General features: G+C 40.3%; 1 protein-coding gene and 1 pseudogene across 2 annotated transcripts in view; one reads left to right on the forward strand and one right to left on the reverse strand.

Moving 5' to 3' along the window:
• Window positions 1–17,796, reverse strand: part of SPECC1 (sperm antigen with calponin homology and coiled-coil domains 1) — a 358,846-nt gene that overhangs the window by 274,032 nt on the left and 67,018 nt on the right. The gene's annotated exons all lie outside the window — the stretch shown is intronic.
• Window positions 13,086–13,527, forward strand: LOC128571010 (40S ribosomal protein S23-like; annotated as a pseudogene).

Below are 17,796 nucleotides of genomic sequence, written 5' to 3' on the forward strand. Positions count from 1 at the left end.
ATAAAGGAGATTATCTCTCTGAACAAGTTAGGAGAGGCCTCTCTGATCCTGTATGTAAAGGCTGAATACATAAAGGAAAAAAACAGATGTGACTACTTGAACATTAAAAACCTCTGAGGAAAAATCACTGTAATAAAATATAAATGACAACACAACATATATACATACCTGGATGCAGTTATTCCATTCATAGGAATGTATCCTATGAAAATAATCATGAATGAATATAAAGCTGTATGAGTAAGGGTGATGAGCTTATCCTCGATTGTAACAACAACAAAGGAAATAATTAAAAGTCTGATTGGTTAAATTAAACTTTAAGTAGACACTAAAAGTAATACTATAGGCCAGGTGCAGTGGCTCACACCTGTAATCCTTGTATTCTGGGAGGCTGCAGCAGGTGGATAGCTTGAGCTCACAGGTTCAAGACCAGCCTGAGCAAGAGTGAGACCCTGTCTCTACTAAAAAGAGAAAAAACTGGGGCGGCGCCTGTGGCTCAGTCAGTAGGGCGCCGGCCCCATATACCGAGGGTGGCGGGTTCAAACCTGGCCCAGCTGAACTGCAACCAAAAAATAGCTGGGCATTGTGGCGGGCGCCTGTAGTCCCAGCTACTCGGGAGGCTGAGGCAAGAGAATCGCTTAAGCCCAAGAGTTGAAGGTTGCTGTGAGCTGTGTGATGCCATGGCACTCTACCGAGGGCCATAAAGTGAGACTCTGTCTCTACAAAAAAAAAAAAAAGAGAAAAAACTGAGGCAAGAGGATAGCTTGAGCCCAAGAGTTGGAGGTTGTTGTGAGCTCCGATGCCATGACACTCTACCCAGGGAGACATAGTCAGACTCTGTTGAAAAAAATAATAATAATAAAAAATATATATGGAAATGCAAGTACTGAGAGGTCAAAGACTGAAAATAAGAGATTATTCTAAAACATAAGAAAGGAAACAGAGTCAAGATTCTGTGTGGGCAACATACAGGTGAGCTGAGCTCAAGAAGGAAGTCAGCACGTGGGTTATGGTGGACGGGGATTGAAGGGGTCGGAAGAGTGGGGGTGGGCATATTTTCTATTTGGGTGGTTCCCTCCATTTGACTCTATCAAGTACCCAGAATAGTCAAAACAATATTGAAAATAAAGAACACAAGTTGGAAGACTTACACTTCCCAATTTCAAAATGTACTACAAAGCTACAGCAATCAAACTGTGTATTGGTGTAAGGACCCAAAGGGTAGTTGAAATTTGACAAGGATGCTGAGACAATTCAATGGCAGACAGAACAGTCTTTTGGACAAATGGTGCTGGGACAACTGGATATCCACATGCAAAAGAACAAAGTTAGATTCCTACTTCATACTGTATACAAAAATCTCGTCAAATTATAAGAGCTAACACTGTAAGACTCTTAGAAGAAATCACAGGTGTAAAACTTCATGGCCATGTATTGGGTAGTGTTTTCTTAGATGTGAGACCAAAAGTAGAAGTAACCGAAGACAAACTAAAGGACACTATTAAGAATATGAAGATGACAAACAGGATGGGAGAAATTATTTGCAAATCATTTATATGATAAGGTTCTATATCCAGAGCATATAATGATCTATTACAACTCAGTAAAAACAAGACAAATTACTCAACTGAAAATAGGGCAAAGGATCTGTACAGTCATTTCTGCCATGAGACTATTCAATGGTAATAAGCACATGAAAAGATGCTTAATGCCATCAAGCATTATGCAAATCAAAGCCACAATGAGCTACCAATTCACACTTAACTCATTAGGATGGCCATAGCCCAAGGGCAGATAATAACAAGTGTTGACGAAGATGTGGAGAAAGTGGAACCCTCATAGCTGCCCATGTAAAGGCAAAATGGTGTAGCTACCATGAAAAGCAGCACCTCAAAAAGTTAAACACAGAGTTAGCATTGTAACGCAGCAATTGCACTCCTTGCAATATATCCAGAAGAACTGAAAACAGGAATTCAAATAAAAACTTGCACACAGATGTTTATAGTAGCTCCATTCACAACAACCATGAGACGGGAAAAACTCAAATCCGTCAACTGATGAACAGGTAAGTATGATGTGTAAATCCATACAGTGGAACACTATTCATCATTAAAAAGGAATAAGGTTTAAAAAAAAAAACCAAAAAGGGGAATGAGGACCTGGACAAATCTTGAAAACACGAAGCTGAATATAAGAAGCCAGACACGAAGGCCACCTTTGTACGATCCCATTCTTACACAATGCCCAAAGCAGGGAAATTGTGAGACAGAGGGTAGATGTGTGGCTGCCCCAGGGTGAGGGGAGTGGAAAGAAGAGTGACCGCGCTGGGCTGACTAGGGGGGGTAAAGGAAAGGACAGCGGCGCTTACTGCACAACTTGGTGAGTCTACAAATAAATCACTATACACTCTAAAAGTGTAAACTTTATGGCTTGTGAGTGCTATGTATATGTGAACTTATGATATCTCAATATCAATATGCTATATAAATACATTTTTATAAGTATTATAAATAGTCTATAAATATTTATCTAATATAAATATAAATGTGAATATATGTGAACTTACGGTATCTAAACAGAAAGAATGATTCTGAAAACAATTCAATAATACAGGACAATGATGACAATTTTTTTTTTTTTTTACATTTTCTAAAATTTCAGAATATTATGGGGGTAAATTGTTTTGGTTACACGATTTGCTTTTGGGCAGCGTGTCCATCTCCCAGACGGCAGGCACTGAACCCACGGTGTGTAAATTTGCACACCTCCTTCGCTTCCTCTCACCTGTTTGGTTTCCACTGAGTTCTACTTCCATATGTGTGCATGGGTGTTGATTGAGTTCTAATTTAATAGTGAGTACGTGTGTGTAAATTTGCACACACCCCTTGCTTCCTCTCACCTGTTTGGTTTCCACGGAGTTCTACTTCCAAATGTGTGCATGGGTGTTGATCTGGTTCTAATTTAATAGTGAGTACATGTGTGTAAATTTGCACACCTCCTTCACTTCCTCTCACCTGTTTGGTTTCCACGGAGTTCTACTTCCATATGTGTGCATGGGTGTTGATCGAGTTCTAATTTAATAGTGAGTATGTGTGTGTAAATTTGCACACCCCCTTTGCTTCCTCTCACCTGTTTGGTTTCCACGGAGTTCTACTTCCATATGTGTGCATGGGTGTTGATCAGGTTCTAATTTAATAGTGAGTACGTGTGTGTAAATTTGCACACCCCCTTCGCTTCCTCTCACCTGTTTGGTTTCCACTGAGTTCTACTTCCAAATGTGTGCATGGGTGTTGATCTGGTTCTAATTTAATAGTGAGTACGTGTGTGTAAATTTGCACACCCCCTTCGCTTCCTCTCACCTGTTTGGTTTCCACTGAGTTCTACTTCCAAATGTGTGCATGGGTGTTGATCTGGTTCTAATTTAATAGTGAGTACATGTGGTATTTGTTTTTCTGTTCTTGTGACACTTCACTTAGAAGAATGGTCTTTAGTTTCATCCAACTCGTTACAAAGGTATTAACGGCTGGGTATAGTACTCCACAGCATACATGTGCCACCTTTCATTAATCGACTCGTGTATTGGTGGGCGCATCAGCAGTTCTCAACCTGGGGGTCACAACATTAGGAAGGTTGATGCTGGTCCACATCTTTGTGACTGTGAACTGTGGTGCAGTGAACATTTCAGTGCACATGTCTTTTTGATGAAATGACTTTTTTTCCTTTGGGTAAATACCTAACAGGGGTATTTCTGGGTCAAATGGTAGGTTTCCTTTTAGTTCTTTGAGGTAGCGGTGTGGCTACCATACTATTCTCCATGGAGGTGGCACTAGTTTGCAGTCCCACCAGCAGCATGTAAGTGCTCCTTTCTCTCCGACAGCATCTGTCGTTTGGGGACTTTTTGATAAAGGCCATTCTCACTGGAGTTAGGTGATACCTTGTTGTGATGACAATGTAACTGATGGAAAATACAGATTGTAAATCTCAGTAGGAGCTCATATTTATATTTAGGCATAAAAAAAAAGACTGGGAAAAAATCTATATATTAAGAATGGTTGGCTCGGCTCATGTAGCATGGTGGTTACAGCACTAGCCACATAGACTAAGGGTGGCAGGTTCGAACCAGCCTGGTCCTGCCAACAACAATGACAATTACAACAACAACAAAAAATAGCCCAGCATTGCGGCAGGCACCTGTAGTCCCAGATACTTGGGAGGCCGAGGCAAGAGAATCACTTAAGCCCAAGATTTTGAAGTTGCTGTGAGCTGTGACACCACAGCACTCTACCAAGGATGATATGGTGAGACTCTTTCTCAAAAAAGAAGAATGCTTATCTCTGAATGGTGAGTTGATAGGAAATTTTAATATCTTTATGTTTTTTAAAATTTTCTATCCTATCTACAATAGACATGTAATCTTTTCATAATTTTTTAAATTGTATTTAAGCATAACAACAACTGTGTATCCTGATCTTTTTGTAACTTTATGACTTATAGTGCAGGAAGTAAGCTCAGTTTGACTTGAGGAAGGCTTTCTTAATTGTAGAAATGATTAAATCCCAGACAAGATTTCCTTGGCAGGGACTATAAAATCTCTCCTCCTCAAGTGTTTAAGAACAGAGGAAGATGGCCTATTCTAGTGGCATAGCGAGGTGCTGATTTGCCCAGAAGCCAAGCAGTATCAGGGTGGCTGAGCTCCAGACTGGTGCTCCTCAGCTGAAGGAAACCTCCATACAGGCTAAGTTCCTAAGTGCCTTTGTGGGAAACTTGCCAGCTTTCCACAGAACAAGAATTTCTCAAACCCTAGCCAAAAATCAAAGTTTAAAAATGCTCTGTTTTGCTCTTGGAAAATAAATTTATCAACCCTAAAAATAACTAGGACAAAAACCAAAGGATGAAAGTGATTCTGAATCAGTTTCAAACAGATGTTTGACTAATTTTTGCAAAGACTATCAGAGTAAGAGTCCTCAGGCCTCCTGCATCACAGCAGAGGGGTATGAAAGAGAATCTGTAACATTCAGGATGAAAGGGCACATGGCCAGGAACCAAAAAAAAGGTAAAAATCTTCATGGGTTTCTAAGTTTCATCTAGCCAGCAGTGTTGGAAAATGGGTATAAACAGATATTGTTTGTCTGATGAGTTAGCGTATCCTAGTGAATATATGAATGTCCTAAACAAAATCCGAACTTTGACTTAGCATATAGATAGAAACGCATCAGACTTCCTTGTTACATCTATAAAGCCTGACCACAAAGATTCATTCCTACTGAGAGGAACTGGATTTCCATGTTAACCAAACCATCTCCTTAGATGGCTTTTCAATTTTGTTTTAAGGCATAAAATTTCACCTGAAAAAATTACATAGAGAGAACTAATTACAGAGGGAAACATACCGCACTGGGCAAGGAGAGGTCAGAGAGGACGGGCTTCTTGTGAGTTATGAGACCCGGGTCATCGTGCCTGCCCTATGAAAATATGAAGGCAAAGCTTTTAATGTAAATGCGTGGCTATGAGCAAGAGCTTTGTCAGCTTACAGGTTGGAATACACTGATATATTTTCACTTTTCAAGACACCACTGTAGCGTCAGGTGAATTCACATGCCAAAAGTCACGTAGTGTGACCTTGAGAGGTCATGTAAGGATGAAGTGTGTCTGGCTTGGATGGGTATTCCTGCTGCCCTCCCACCCCAGCACTGCCACCCTCTGCTTCTAGCACCAAGCACCTGCCGCCCACGCTGTATGAGGATACAATAAGGCTATGCATATATTTGCATTTGCTTAATTAGCCAGGAATAGGAAAGCAGCTACCCTGTTAAATCCAAAGCAGATGTTAAACTAATTTGGGGAAAGAACAAGAGTCCCAGGCAGAAGAATGACTCAGCCTCAATTCCCCACAAGTTCTATCACACCCGGGGATGCACCCGGCCTCCCACTCTCCTGCCGTCAGTATTCTGAGTGTGCAATGCCCTTCTCTGACCTTCAGCTGCTCCCCTTTTTGCTGTCCCACCGTCACACTCCCTCCAAGCCTGGGCTGGATGCTCACAGGAAGGGGGTTCCTTCCTTCCTTTGCTGGTCCACTTGCTTCCCTGCAGTCTGAACCCTGAGATCACCCCCTTACTCCAACCATGGCCTTGCTTGGTCAGCAGCCAACCAGGCACTGCCAACTCACTCATTTTCATTTGTCTGACCCGGGTTCTCCAAACAGAACCGAGAGAGACTGAACTGCCTGAGGTTATCTGGCCTTCACTGCCTCTAAGCAATTGATTTAGTCATTTCTAACTGGCCCCTTATCAAACTTCTCAAAACATTTATTCCAAAAATTTCTCGGTTAAGTTAACTCAGAGAGAGAGTTGTTAAGCTGAATGCAATCATAGGTCACGTACTATAAGGATTCAGTCTGATTCCTGGTTCCAGTCTCTTATTTCTTAACTGATTTTGAGCTCTCTGCATCTGTGATGGCTTTGGGGGGAAGGGTGAAAGAGGATAATGTCAACAATTGTCTCCTCAAACCCCAGCAAGTGTCTTTAAACTTTTGCTCCCACCTTCCTCTATGAGCAGAAAGTAGGAGGAAGAAATGAATAAAGATAAAAACAGCAATTAATGAAATTGAAAACTTTTTTAAAATGTTTAATAAAGATTAATAAAACAAAAAGTGCTTTAAAAGGACTAACATGAAGAGGGGGGTGGGGCCTTGGTGTGTGTCACACTTTATGGGGGCAAGACATGATTACAAGAGGGACTTTACCTAACAATTGCAATCAGTGTAACCTGGCTTATTGTACCCTCAATGAATCCCCAACAATAAAAAAAAAAAAAAAGGACTAACATGATAGAACTTCTGGAAAATCTAATCAAGGAGGAAAAAATAAGGTATCCAAATTAGAAACAAGAAAGAGCACTTAATTACACATATGGATTTGTAAACTAGGCAAAACAGATAATTTTCTAGGAAAACATAGATTACTAAAATTAACTCAAGAAGAAACAGTCCAACCAAAAAAAAGAAAAGGCAATTCACAAAAAAGAAAAATACAAGTGAGTACTAACCATATAAAAAGATCCTTAACCCGTCTAGTAGCAACGAACAGGGGCTGGAGCACTAAGACATTTTTAAACCCATCATATTGACCAGCATTTTTTAAAAGAGATAATAGTGTTAGCAAAATATAGGAGATAGGTACTTTCAGATATTTAGGAGTCAGCTGCAGTGGGAAATGTAAAAGGGGACTTTTTACATTTTACTCTATTTCTATATTTGAATTTTTGTAAGAATGTGGTTTTTGTGTTATACCTGACATTTTTTAAATTGTAATTTTAAAGTCAGTATGCACAAGGATTCATACTACAATTGTTACTGTATGTTTAGATTGGAGAACAAAAATAATTTAAAATAAGGACATAGACTTTTATAAAATAGTTTATGGATCTGAAATATAATAGGTAAAAAAAAAGAAGAAATAGAAAAATAAGTGATAAAGGAGAAAATAATACGTGCAAAGCATTAGTTCAGAGGACAAAAACACTGTTCTACCTTGCAGAACGCCTAGCACCCAGCAAGCCCTTAATACATATTTGTTAAAGAAACAAAGGATAAATGCATCAAAGTCAGTAAATTATAGAAAACATTAGCAAGTGCCATCTGACAGTAAGAAGAATAACTTAAAGACCTTCCAAAAGTATCTATCAAAAAATTAGTCTCCTTGTAGGTATTGTTAAGCCAAGGATCCTGAGAAATGATAACCTAGCATGTCTAGTTGTTTATAGCATCTATCATACACGCTCTGTAGCGTCGGTGAATCAGGCCAGTGTCCAGCAAGGTCCTTGCCACCAAAGGATACAGCCCAGTGCACGGTCAGCCATTGGCTGGAGTACACTTGGGGGCCCGTGGAAGTATATCAAAAGCACGCTGGGAATTCCTATTTCAAAAGAAACAAATGAAAGAATTTTATTCACATATAAGTGTACTTTACAAATTTGAAATGTAAAGTTATTATAGTGTTTGATATCCTAGTATACTCAACGCAGCCATTAAGAGTGACTACATTCATTAAGAGTGAAATTTTAATCTTGCACTATGAATACTGGTCGTTTTTCTGCCCTTAACCTTCAAGTGAGAGGATGTGACTCATCTCGATTAATCTGTTCCTGTTTTTTCACAATATATTTTCATGTTTGTGTGCTGGTATTCATATGTGTTTACAGTTGTTAAAATTGTCGATTTTCATCTTTTTCTATTGTGTAGCATCACATCAGTTCAGAAAAATTAATACAGCCTGGGTGCAACAGCTCTCCTCTGTAATCCTAGCACTCTGGGAGGCCAAAGCTGGTAGACTGCTTGAGCTCAGGAGTTTAAGACCAGCCTGAGCAAAAGGGAGACCCCCATCTCCACTAACAACAGAAAAACTTGCTGAGTGTCATGGCGGGTGCCTATAGTCCCAGCTACTCGGGAGGCTAAGGCAAGAGGATCACTTGAGTCCAGGAGTTTGAGGTTGCTGTGAGCTGTGATGCAATGGCACTCTACCCAGAGTGACGGAGTGAGACTGTCTCAAAAAAAAAGGAAGGAAGGGAGGGAGGGAAGAAAAACTGATACAGCAAAATTGTTTGATGAAGTATAAAAGTCATGCTGAGAGTAATATAAATATGACTCAACAATTATAAGGATAATTATTAAATGGGACTAAAATATAAGCTGGAGAAAGGCAGACCCTATATACCAAGTGATATGCCAACTGAGCAGTTTAAAAAGAGAAGTGCAAACAGAAGTACACAGTGAATACTGAAAAACTGCAATTTACTGAACCAGCCATCTATCTCCTCCTAAGGCCAGGATGTTTTATTGCTTTATGAAACTTCTGAAATTGTGGCAGAAAATTGCATGAGCTTTCTATTATCACTTCCAACAAAGTGTAATGGCTTCTTTGGTAAACCAACCAAATTCTTCCTTAAGGACAAAATAATGTTTCTCCATGCAAAACCAATGGAGAGAATACCACAACTATAGAGACATCATTCATTTCATTTCCTCAGAGATGGAAAATAGCCACACAACACACTCTAATGGAACATTCTTTGGAATAGCCCCAAAGTTAATGATAAATGTTTGGGTCAAAGAGAAAAGAGGACAAGATATTAGCAAATTCCTCTATCAAGCAACACTTTGAACATCAAGGAAAATCAACATGTGGAAGAAGAATTGCTAGCACATGTATGGACCCGGAGATAATTTCAATTTATCATCGAATGAAACCTCTTTGCAGGGCATATATCAGCACTTTTCATGTTCATATACAAGGGCCAAGGTGCAAACTGGAAATGGGCCCAGTGCTCTAAACTGATGGGCGGATCAGAAAGAAAAGGAGTTGTTGTTACATAGAATAAAAGACTTTGTACTTAATGCCACACTACCCCATCACTGTTCTCTTCTCCAAATAATCTGATCTTCACTCAATACTAAAAAATGGGTGAACATTTAAATCAAACTCAGTTGTGGGCATTCTGCCTTTTCAACATGCAGTACAGACAGCAGGTTTCGGCGTCCACTTTTTCACACTGACATAAGTAGACTGCTACGCAGAAAGATGCTCTCAAAAATATCTCAAACAAAGAATGACACACATATCTTTCTTCATGACATTGATGATGCTAACAGAGACCACTTTCATGTATTTCAGTAATCAATATTCGGAGCAGCCTGAGTCTTAGCCAGAGAATCATGATCTTTAATGCTGACATGTTAGGATATCTTGATACGACCAAACAGCAGGGTAGACAGCTAAATCCCCATGAGTCTTACCTCCTCAGCATTCACAGTTTTCTTCAAAAAAAAAATTTTTTTTTTGAGACAGAATCTCACTATGTCACCCTCAGTAGAGTGCTGTGCCATCACAGCTCACAGTAACCTCCAACTCTCGGGCTTAAGCAACTCTCTTGCCTCAGCCTCCCAAGAAGCTGGGACTACAGGCGCCTGCACAACACCCAGCTATTTTTATTCTTTTTTTGTTGCAGTTGTTTAGCTGGCCCGGGTCAGGTTTGAACCCACCACCTTCAGTGCATGTGGCAGGCACTGTAACCACTGTGCTATAGGCACTGAGCCATAAGAAATAAATTTTTGACATATCATTGGCATATTTCAAAACTACACTGAGATGCTACAAAATAATATAAAGAAATACTTTCTAGAATCGAATACAAAGAGTGCATTAGGAACCCATTAGTATATATTAAATAGAAATGATTAACCTTCCAGCTTTTGAATGTGATATGCTTGTTAACTCAGCAGCTAAAAGAAGGCAGAAAGTAACCTTCAGTAAAAGATTATCATCTCTGTGTCCATATCTAACCTGAATATACAGATCTGTCAATTAGAGCCAAAACACCATTATCATTACTAATGACTTCTAATTTTGAGTTTGGTTTTCTATTTCAATGGAAATAGAGCAAGAAAAGAAACGAAAGGCTCTGGACTCTGCTGTAGGCCACAGCTAAATAGTGACAGATCACAAACAATATGGTAACTAGATACACACATGAAACGCAGTGTAATTAATTTTAAAATCATTTAATATTTATTATTTTTTAAATTATGGTAAATATTTTTGGCTTTCTGCTCTAAAATAAGGCCATAAACTTACAGCAGATATCTCTCGGACACCAGTGCTTTCCACTGGGAAGAGCTGAGTTTTATCTCTTAAAGATGCACATAAGAGCTGGGTGTGGTGGTGGGCACCTGTACTCCTAGCTGCTCTAGAGGCTAAGGCAGGAGGCCCAGGAGGTGGAGTCCAGCCCGGGCAATATATAATTAATTATCCCTAGATAATTAATATCAAAGATGCTGTTAAGTTTCTGAAATAACTCCAGATCCTCTTTTCTCATTCAGGCTAAAATTTGGAATTAAAATTAAAATAACAGAAATCTCAGACATGTCCTAGCTCCCCTGGAGTGCAATATTCCTAAACAGCCTCAGCCCTCAGGAGTCCTCTGAAGCCAGGATGGAGAGCCTAAGGGCCACACAGAGGCCCACACAGCTTGCCTTGGTGTGTGCCTGAGAAGGGCACTGAAGCATCATGGGCCACAAGCCTGGAGAACCCTCATTGTCAGAAAGGAGGTGGCCCAAAGAGACCAACATAGGGAGGAAAGGGACACACAATGGGTACACACAATGTGTACACACAGAGTGTACACACAATGAGATGGTGCCAACAACTAACCAAGTCTTCCTGGACCAGACACCCTCATGCCCAAAGACAACCTTCTTCCCTTACTGGAGACAATGGCTTAGAGAGAAATAAAGTTACATTTTTATATCCTGAGTCTGATAGCTGAAATTCCACAGCTCCCAGACTAAAAGTGTAAGACATCCTGTTCTAATACACCATAAGGCACTAGAGAAAGGAACAGGACACACACATGGCCAGGGCGGTTATTATCAAAAAATAAAAAGACAACAAGGGGTGGTGAGAACAGCAAAATTGAAACCCTTGCACACTGTTGCTAAGAAGGTAAAATGGTGCAGGTCTCTTATAAAACTGTATGGAGGTTCCTCAAAAACTCAAAATGGAATCACCACATGATCCAGCAATCCTATTACTGGGAATACATCCAAAAGATTTGAAATCAGGATCTCAAAGAGATAAAAGTATTCCTGTGTTCAATGCATCACTATTTGCAATATCTAAGATATAAAAAAAACCTAAATGCCCACCAATGGATGAATGGGTAAACAAACTGTGGCATATACATAGGATGGAATACTACTCAGCCTTCAAAAAGAAGAACATTCTGTTACATGCAACAACATGCATGACCCTTGAGGACATTATGCTAAGTGCAATAAGCCAGTCACAGAAAGATAAATACTTCATGATTCCATTTGTATGAAGCATCTAAAGTAGTCAAATTCATAAGTGGAATCATGGTTTCCAGGAGCAGGGGGAGGAAAATGGACAGTTACTAATCTATGGGTGTAAAGTTTCATTTAAACAAAATGAATAAGCTCTAGAAATCTGCTGTGCAACACTGCACCTACAGTTAACAACAATGTATTGTATAGCTAAAAATCTGTTATAGTCACACTCTAGGAGGCCAAGGCAGGTAGATCCCTTGAGCTCAGGAGTTCAAAACCAGCCTGAGCAAGAGTGAGATCCCATCTCTAAAGACAACTAGGCATTGTGGTGGGTGCCTGTAATCCGAGCTACTCAGGAGGCTGAGGCAAGAGGATCACTTGACCCCCCAAATTTGATGTTGCTGTGAACTGTGACACTACAACATTCTACCCAGGCCACAGAGTGAGACTCTGTCTCAAAAAAAAAAAAATCTAGATGAGAAATAATAAACTAAGAAAGTGACTATGAAAATCAGAACAGGATGAATCAATAGATAACTAAATGGAAATAACATGACTTGGCCACAGGTTGGATCTCGGGGAGAAGGGAGGAGTTTGTTTGAGTACAGTTCGCTGAGAGTGGGGAAATAGGTTTACCATGTGCCCTGGTTCTCTGCTGCTGGATAACATGACATCAGTAACATTTAGCAGCTCAAAACAACAAACATTTATTATCTCACAATTTCTCTGGGTCAGGAATCTGAGAGAGGCTTAGCTGGCTGGTTCTAGCTCAGGATTGCTAAAGAGTCTGCAGTCAAGATGTCAGCTGGGGCTGCATCATCTGAAGGCTGGGCTGGGGCTGGAGGATCCACTCCCAAGGAGTTCATTAACTCAAAGGCCTGACAAGGTGGTGCTAATTATTGTATTGATGGAAAAATCTCAGTTCCTTGCCAAATGACCCTCTGTATAGTGTTGCTAGAACATCCTCCTAATATGGCAGCTGGCTTCTCCCAGCTGATCACTGATCCCAGAGCACTGATCCCCCCACAGCACAGATCCCAGAAGAAAGAAGGCAGAGCTACAAGGAAGCTCTCAGGTCATCAGGGACCTCGTAACTGATGTCCATCCCACACTACTGCATCTGCCTTAGTCCCTTAGTTAGAAGGGAGATCCTAAGCCCAGCCCACAGTCAAGAAAGGGGTGATTTAACTCCACCTCTTGAAAGAATAAGTGTCTCTCCTTTGTGCAGGCCCGCAGTGCTGGCAGGATGGGCGGGTGTTGTGGACTCTGAACTGCTAGGAAGCTCCGTAGTCACAGATGAGTCCAGAAGTGGCATGATAAACAGTACAAAAAGGCCCATTTGGGCACAGCCCTGAAGGCCAACCCTTTTGGACGTACTTCCCATGCAAAGGGGATTGTGCTGAAAAATCAGGAGTTGAAGCCAAACAGCAAAATTCAGCCATGAGAGGTATGTCCAGGTGATCAACAATGGCAAGAAAATCAGAGCTTTTGTGCCCAGTGATGGTTGCTTGAACTTTATTGAGGAAAACAAAGTTCTGGTTGTTGGATTTGGTCAAAAAGGTCATGCTTGTGGTGACATTCCTGGAGTCCACTTTAAGGATGTCAAAGTAGCTAATGTCTCTCTTTTGGCCCTTTACAAAGGCAAGAAGGAATGACCAAGATCACAAATTTTGACTAAAACACAGTAATAAATTTTCATATGCCCCCCCCAAAAGAAAAGAAAGAATAAGTGTTAAAGAATTTATGATTATGGAGGAGAGCAAGATGGTGGCCGAGTAACAGCTTCCTTGCATCTGGGTACCATGAGTCTGGGGAGATAGGACTCCAGGCATCTCTGGCTGGTGGGATCTGCCTGTCATCACCCCTATGAGGATACAGGGAGCCAGCGAGAGACTTCTGGACCCCAAGAGGAGGACTAAAACAGTGGAAAATCGGCAAGTGGTCGCGTGTGTTCAATTGGTCTAAACCCGCCCGCAACTGTAAGTTCAGTAAAAGCGAGACTGCAAACCGGAAAGGCCTTACCTGTGAACTGTTTTGGTGTCTTTGGACTTGTCACTCAGTTGAACTGCCTTAGGGAGAGCCTGAGTGGGAGTGCAGAGAACTTTGGCTGTTGTCTAGGGCCCCAGTCTGAGCTGCTGAGCCAGACGGAGCTAATAGTGTTTGGCTGTGGGCCACAGGGACCCATTGTGAGTGATCTGCCCCGGCAAGCTCCACCCTCAGGGTCGCAGAGCTAGAATCGGGTGGGAGCTGGTAACCTAGCGACTAAGTAGCCTAAGGGTGGGGTCTGAGCCACCTTGCAGCCCTAACCCTCAGGGACAGAGTGAGACCGGTTCTGGCACACTGGGTAAGTGGATAGCCACTTCAGCAGTGATTCCAGCGACAAGCACTTTCCTGGGAAAGCTTCTGCTCAGCAAGTTTACAAGTTCAAAGTGCCTTTTAAGTGGGCTGAAGAGAGATTTAGGGTGTCTACCTGCTGGGGTTTGAGAAATCAGCAGCCTCCAGTCGTATCAGAACTGTGACTAACATCTCATACCCCAGAAGACCACGTGTTGCCCAGACAATATTCAATAACATATATAAACTGCTTTGTTTTTGGTTGTGTATTTTTTTCTTTTTTTTTGTTTGGTTTTTTTTTTTTTTTTTTTTGTTTATTTTGAAATTGTTGATGTTCTTTTGTTTTTTAATTTCAATCTTTTCCATACAGATCCCTTTTTCTTTCTCAATTTTTCTAGTTTAATTATAATTTCCCATTGTTGCCTTTTTCAATAACTCGAACTTCATTTTTGCTAGTGTTTCTACCGCTATTATTTGGTTTTTCACCCAATTTTATCCCGTAAGTTTTCTGTTTGCTTGTTTTGGTTTGATTTATAGCATTTTTGTCTTTCCTCTCTACTTGGTGGAGGTGGGGTACTGTGTCTGATCAGGTTAGCAAAGAGCTGCTGACCTCAAGGGAACCACCCAACTGGGCACCCCCAGAAGGTGGGTTTTTTTTAAGATTATGTCAAAGTACCCTACTGTATACCTATATTGCTCTGTCTCCCTCTTTCTGTGCCTCTTTTCTTTTTGTCAATATTCCTTTTACCCACCCCCTCTCCTTTCTCTATTTTTTTTTCTTTTCACTCGGTCCATCTTTCTTTCAACCCTTTCTTGCTCTTCAACCTTCTCACCCTTCTGGTCCTGTACAAAAGGACTCATCGAACCCTTAGTCCACAGGCACGAGAACTTAAAGAGCAAGAGGAAGTGAAAGGAAAATTAGGGCAAGGAAACAGATAAAAGAAATCACTCATGAGGAAGAATCAGCAGAAAACTCCAGGCAACATGAAGAACCAGTCCAGATCAACCCCACCAAGGGACCATGAGGTAGCTACTGCCGAGGATTCCACCTATAAAGAAATGTTAGGAATGACAGAAAGGGAATTTAGAATACACATGATGAAAACAATGAAAGAAATGAGGGAAACAATGAAGGAAACTGCTAATAAAGTGGGAAATAACCAAAAGGAAATCCAAAAACAGAATCAAATAAGAGATGAACAATATGAAGAATATAAAAAGAATATAGCAGAGCTGAAACAGTCAATTAGGGAACTTAAAGATGCGATGGAAAGTATCAGCAACAGGTTAGACCATGCAGAAGAAAGAATTTCAGAGGTAGAAGACAAAGTTCTTGAGATAACTCAGATAGTAAAAGAGGCAGAAAAGAAGAGAGAGAAAGCAGAATGTTCACTGACAGAATGATGGGACTTTATGAAGCGTTCCAACATACGAGTTATAGGAATCCCAGAAGGGGAAGAAGAATGCCCCAGGAGAATGGAAGTCATACTAGAGAATATTATAAAAGAAAATTTCCCAAATATCACCAAAGATTCTGACACACTGCTTTCAGAGGGATATTGGACCCCAGGTCGCCTCAACTCTAACCGAGCTTCTACAAGACACATTGTGATGAACCTGTCCAAAGTCAAGACAAAAGAAAAGATTCTGCAAGCTGCCAGGATTAAGCGCCAGCTGACCTACAGGAGCAAATCCATCAGAGTGACCGCAGACTTCTCTAATGAAACTTTCCAAGCAAGAAGACAATGGTCATCTATCTTTAATCTACTTAAACAGAACAATTTTCAGCCCAGAATTCTGTACCCTGCTAACCTAAGCTTAAAAATTGACAGAGAAATCAAATCATTTACGGATATACAAACATTGAGGAAATTCGCCACAACAAGACCAGCTCTACAGGAAATACTTCAACCTGTTCTGCACACTGACCACCACAATGGATCAGCAGCAAAGTAAGAACTCAGAAATTAAAGGACAGAACCTAACCTCCACACTGATGCAAAAGATAAAACTAAGCAATGGACACTCACCAAATAAGACGAAAAGAATACTACCACACTTATCAATTATCTCAATAAATGTTAATGGCTTGAATTCCCCACTGAAGAGACATAGATTGGCTGACTGGATTAAAAAACACAAGCCATCCACTTGCTGTCTACAAGAAACACACCTGGCTTCACAAGACAAATTAAAGCTCCGAGTCAAGGGTTGGAAGACAATTTTTCGGGCAAATGGAATTCAGAAGAAAAGAGGAGTTGCAATCTTATTTTCAGATACATGTGGATTTAAAGCAACTAAAGTCAAAAAAGACAAAGATGGTCACTTTATATTGGTCAAGGGAAAAATACAAGAAGATGTTTCAATTCTGAATATTTATGCACCCAATTTAAATGCTCCCAGATTCTTGAAACAGACCTTACTCAGTCTGAGCAATATGATATCTGATAATACCATAATAACAGGGGACTCCTCTTACAGAGCTGGACAGATCCTCTAAACAGAAATTAAACAAGGATATAAGAGATTTAAATGAGACCCTAGAACAACTGTGTGTGATAGAAGCATACAGAACACTCCATCCCAAAGATAAAGAATATACATTCTTCTCATCACCCCATGGAATATTCTCCAAAATTGATCATATCCTGGGACACAAAACAAATATCAACAGAATCTAAAGAATTGAAATTTTACCTTGTATCTTCTCAGACCATAAGGCACTAAAGGTGAAACTCAACTCCTAACAAAAATGCTCGACCCCACACAAAGGCATGGAAATTAAACAATCTTCTGTTGAATAACAGATGGGTGCAGGAAGAAATAAAACAGGAAATCATTAACTTCCTTGAGCATAACAACAATGAAGACACAAGCTACCCAAACCTGTAGGATATTGCAAAAGCAGTTTTGAGAGGAAAATTTATCGCTTTAGATGCCTACATTAAAAAAACAGAAAGAGAGCGCATCAACAATCTCACAAGCCATCTTATGGAATTGGAAAAAGAAGAACAATCTAAGCCTAAACTCAGTAGAAGAAAAGAAATATCCAAAATCAAATCAGAGATCAATGAAATTGAAAACAAAAGAATCATTCAGAACATTAATGAAACAAGGAGTAGGTTTTTTGAAAAAATAAATAAAATAGATAAACCATTGGCCAGACTAATGAGAAACAGAAAAGTAAAATCTCTAGTAACCTCAACCAGAAATGATAAAGGGGAAATAACAACTGATCCCACAGAGATACAAGAGATCATCTCTGAATACTACCAGAAACTCTATGCCCAGAAATTTGACAATGTGAAGGAAATGGATCAATATTTGGAATCACACCCTCTCCCTAGACTTAGCCAGGAAGAAATAGACCTCCTGAACAGACCAATTTCAAGCACTGAGATCAAAGAAACAATAAAAAAATCTTCCAACCAAAAAATGCCCTGGTCCAGATGGCTTCACACCAGAATTCTATCAAACCTTCAAGGAAGAGCTTATTCCTGTACTGCAGAAATTATTCCAAAAAATTGAGGAAGAAGGAATCTTCCCCAACACATTCTATGAAGCAAACATCACCCTGATACCAAAACCAGGAAAAGACCCAACCAAAAAGGAGAATTTCAGAC

This window comes from Nycticebus coucang, chromosome 18 (assembly GCF_027406575.1).
Source record: "Nycticebus coucang isolate mNycCou1 chromosome 18, mNycCou1.pri, whole genome shotgun sequence".
Taxonomy (NCBI): Eukaryota; Metazoa; Chordata; class Mammalia; order Primates; family Lorisidae; genus Nycticebus; species Nycticebus coucang.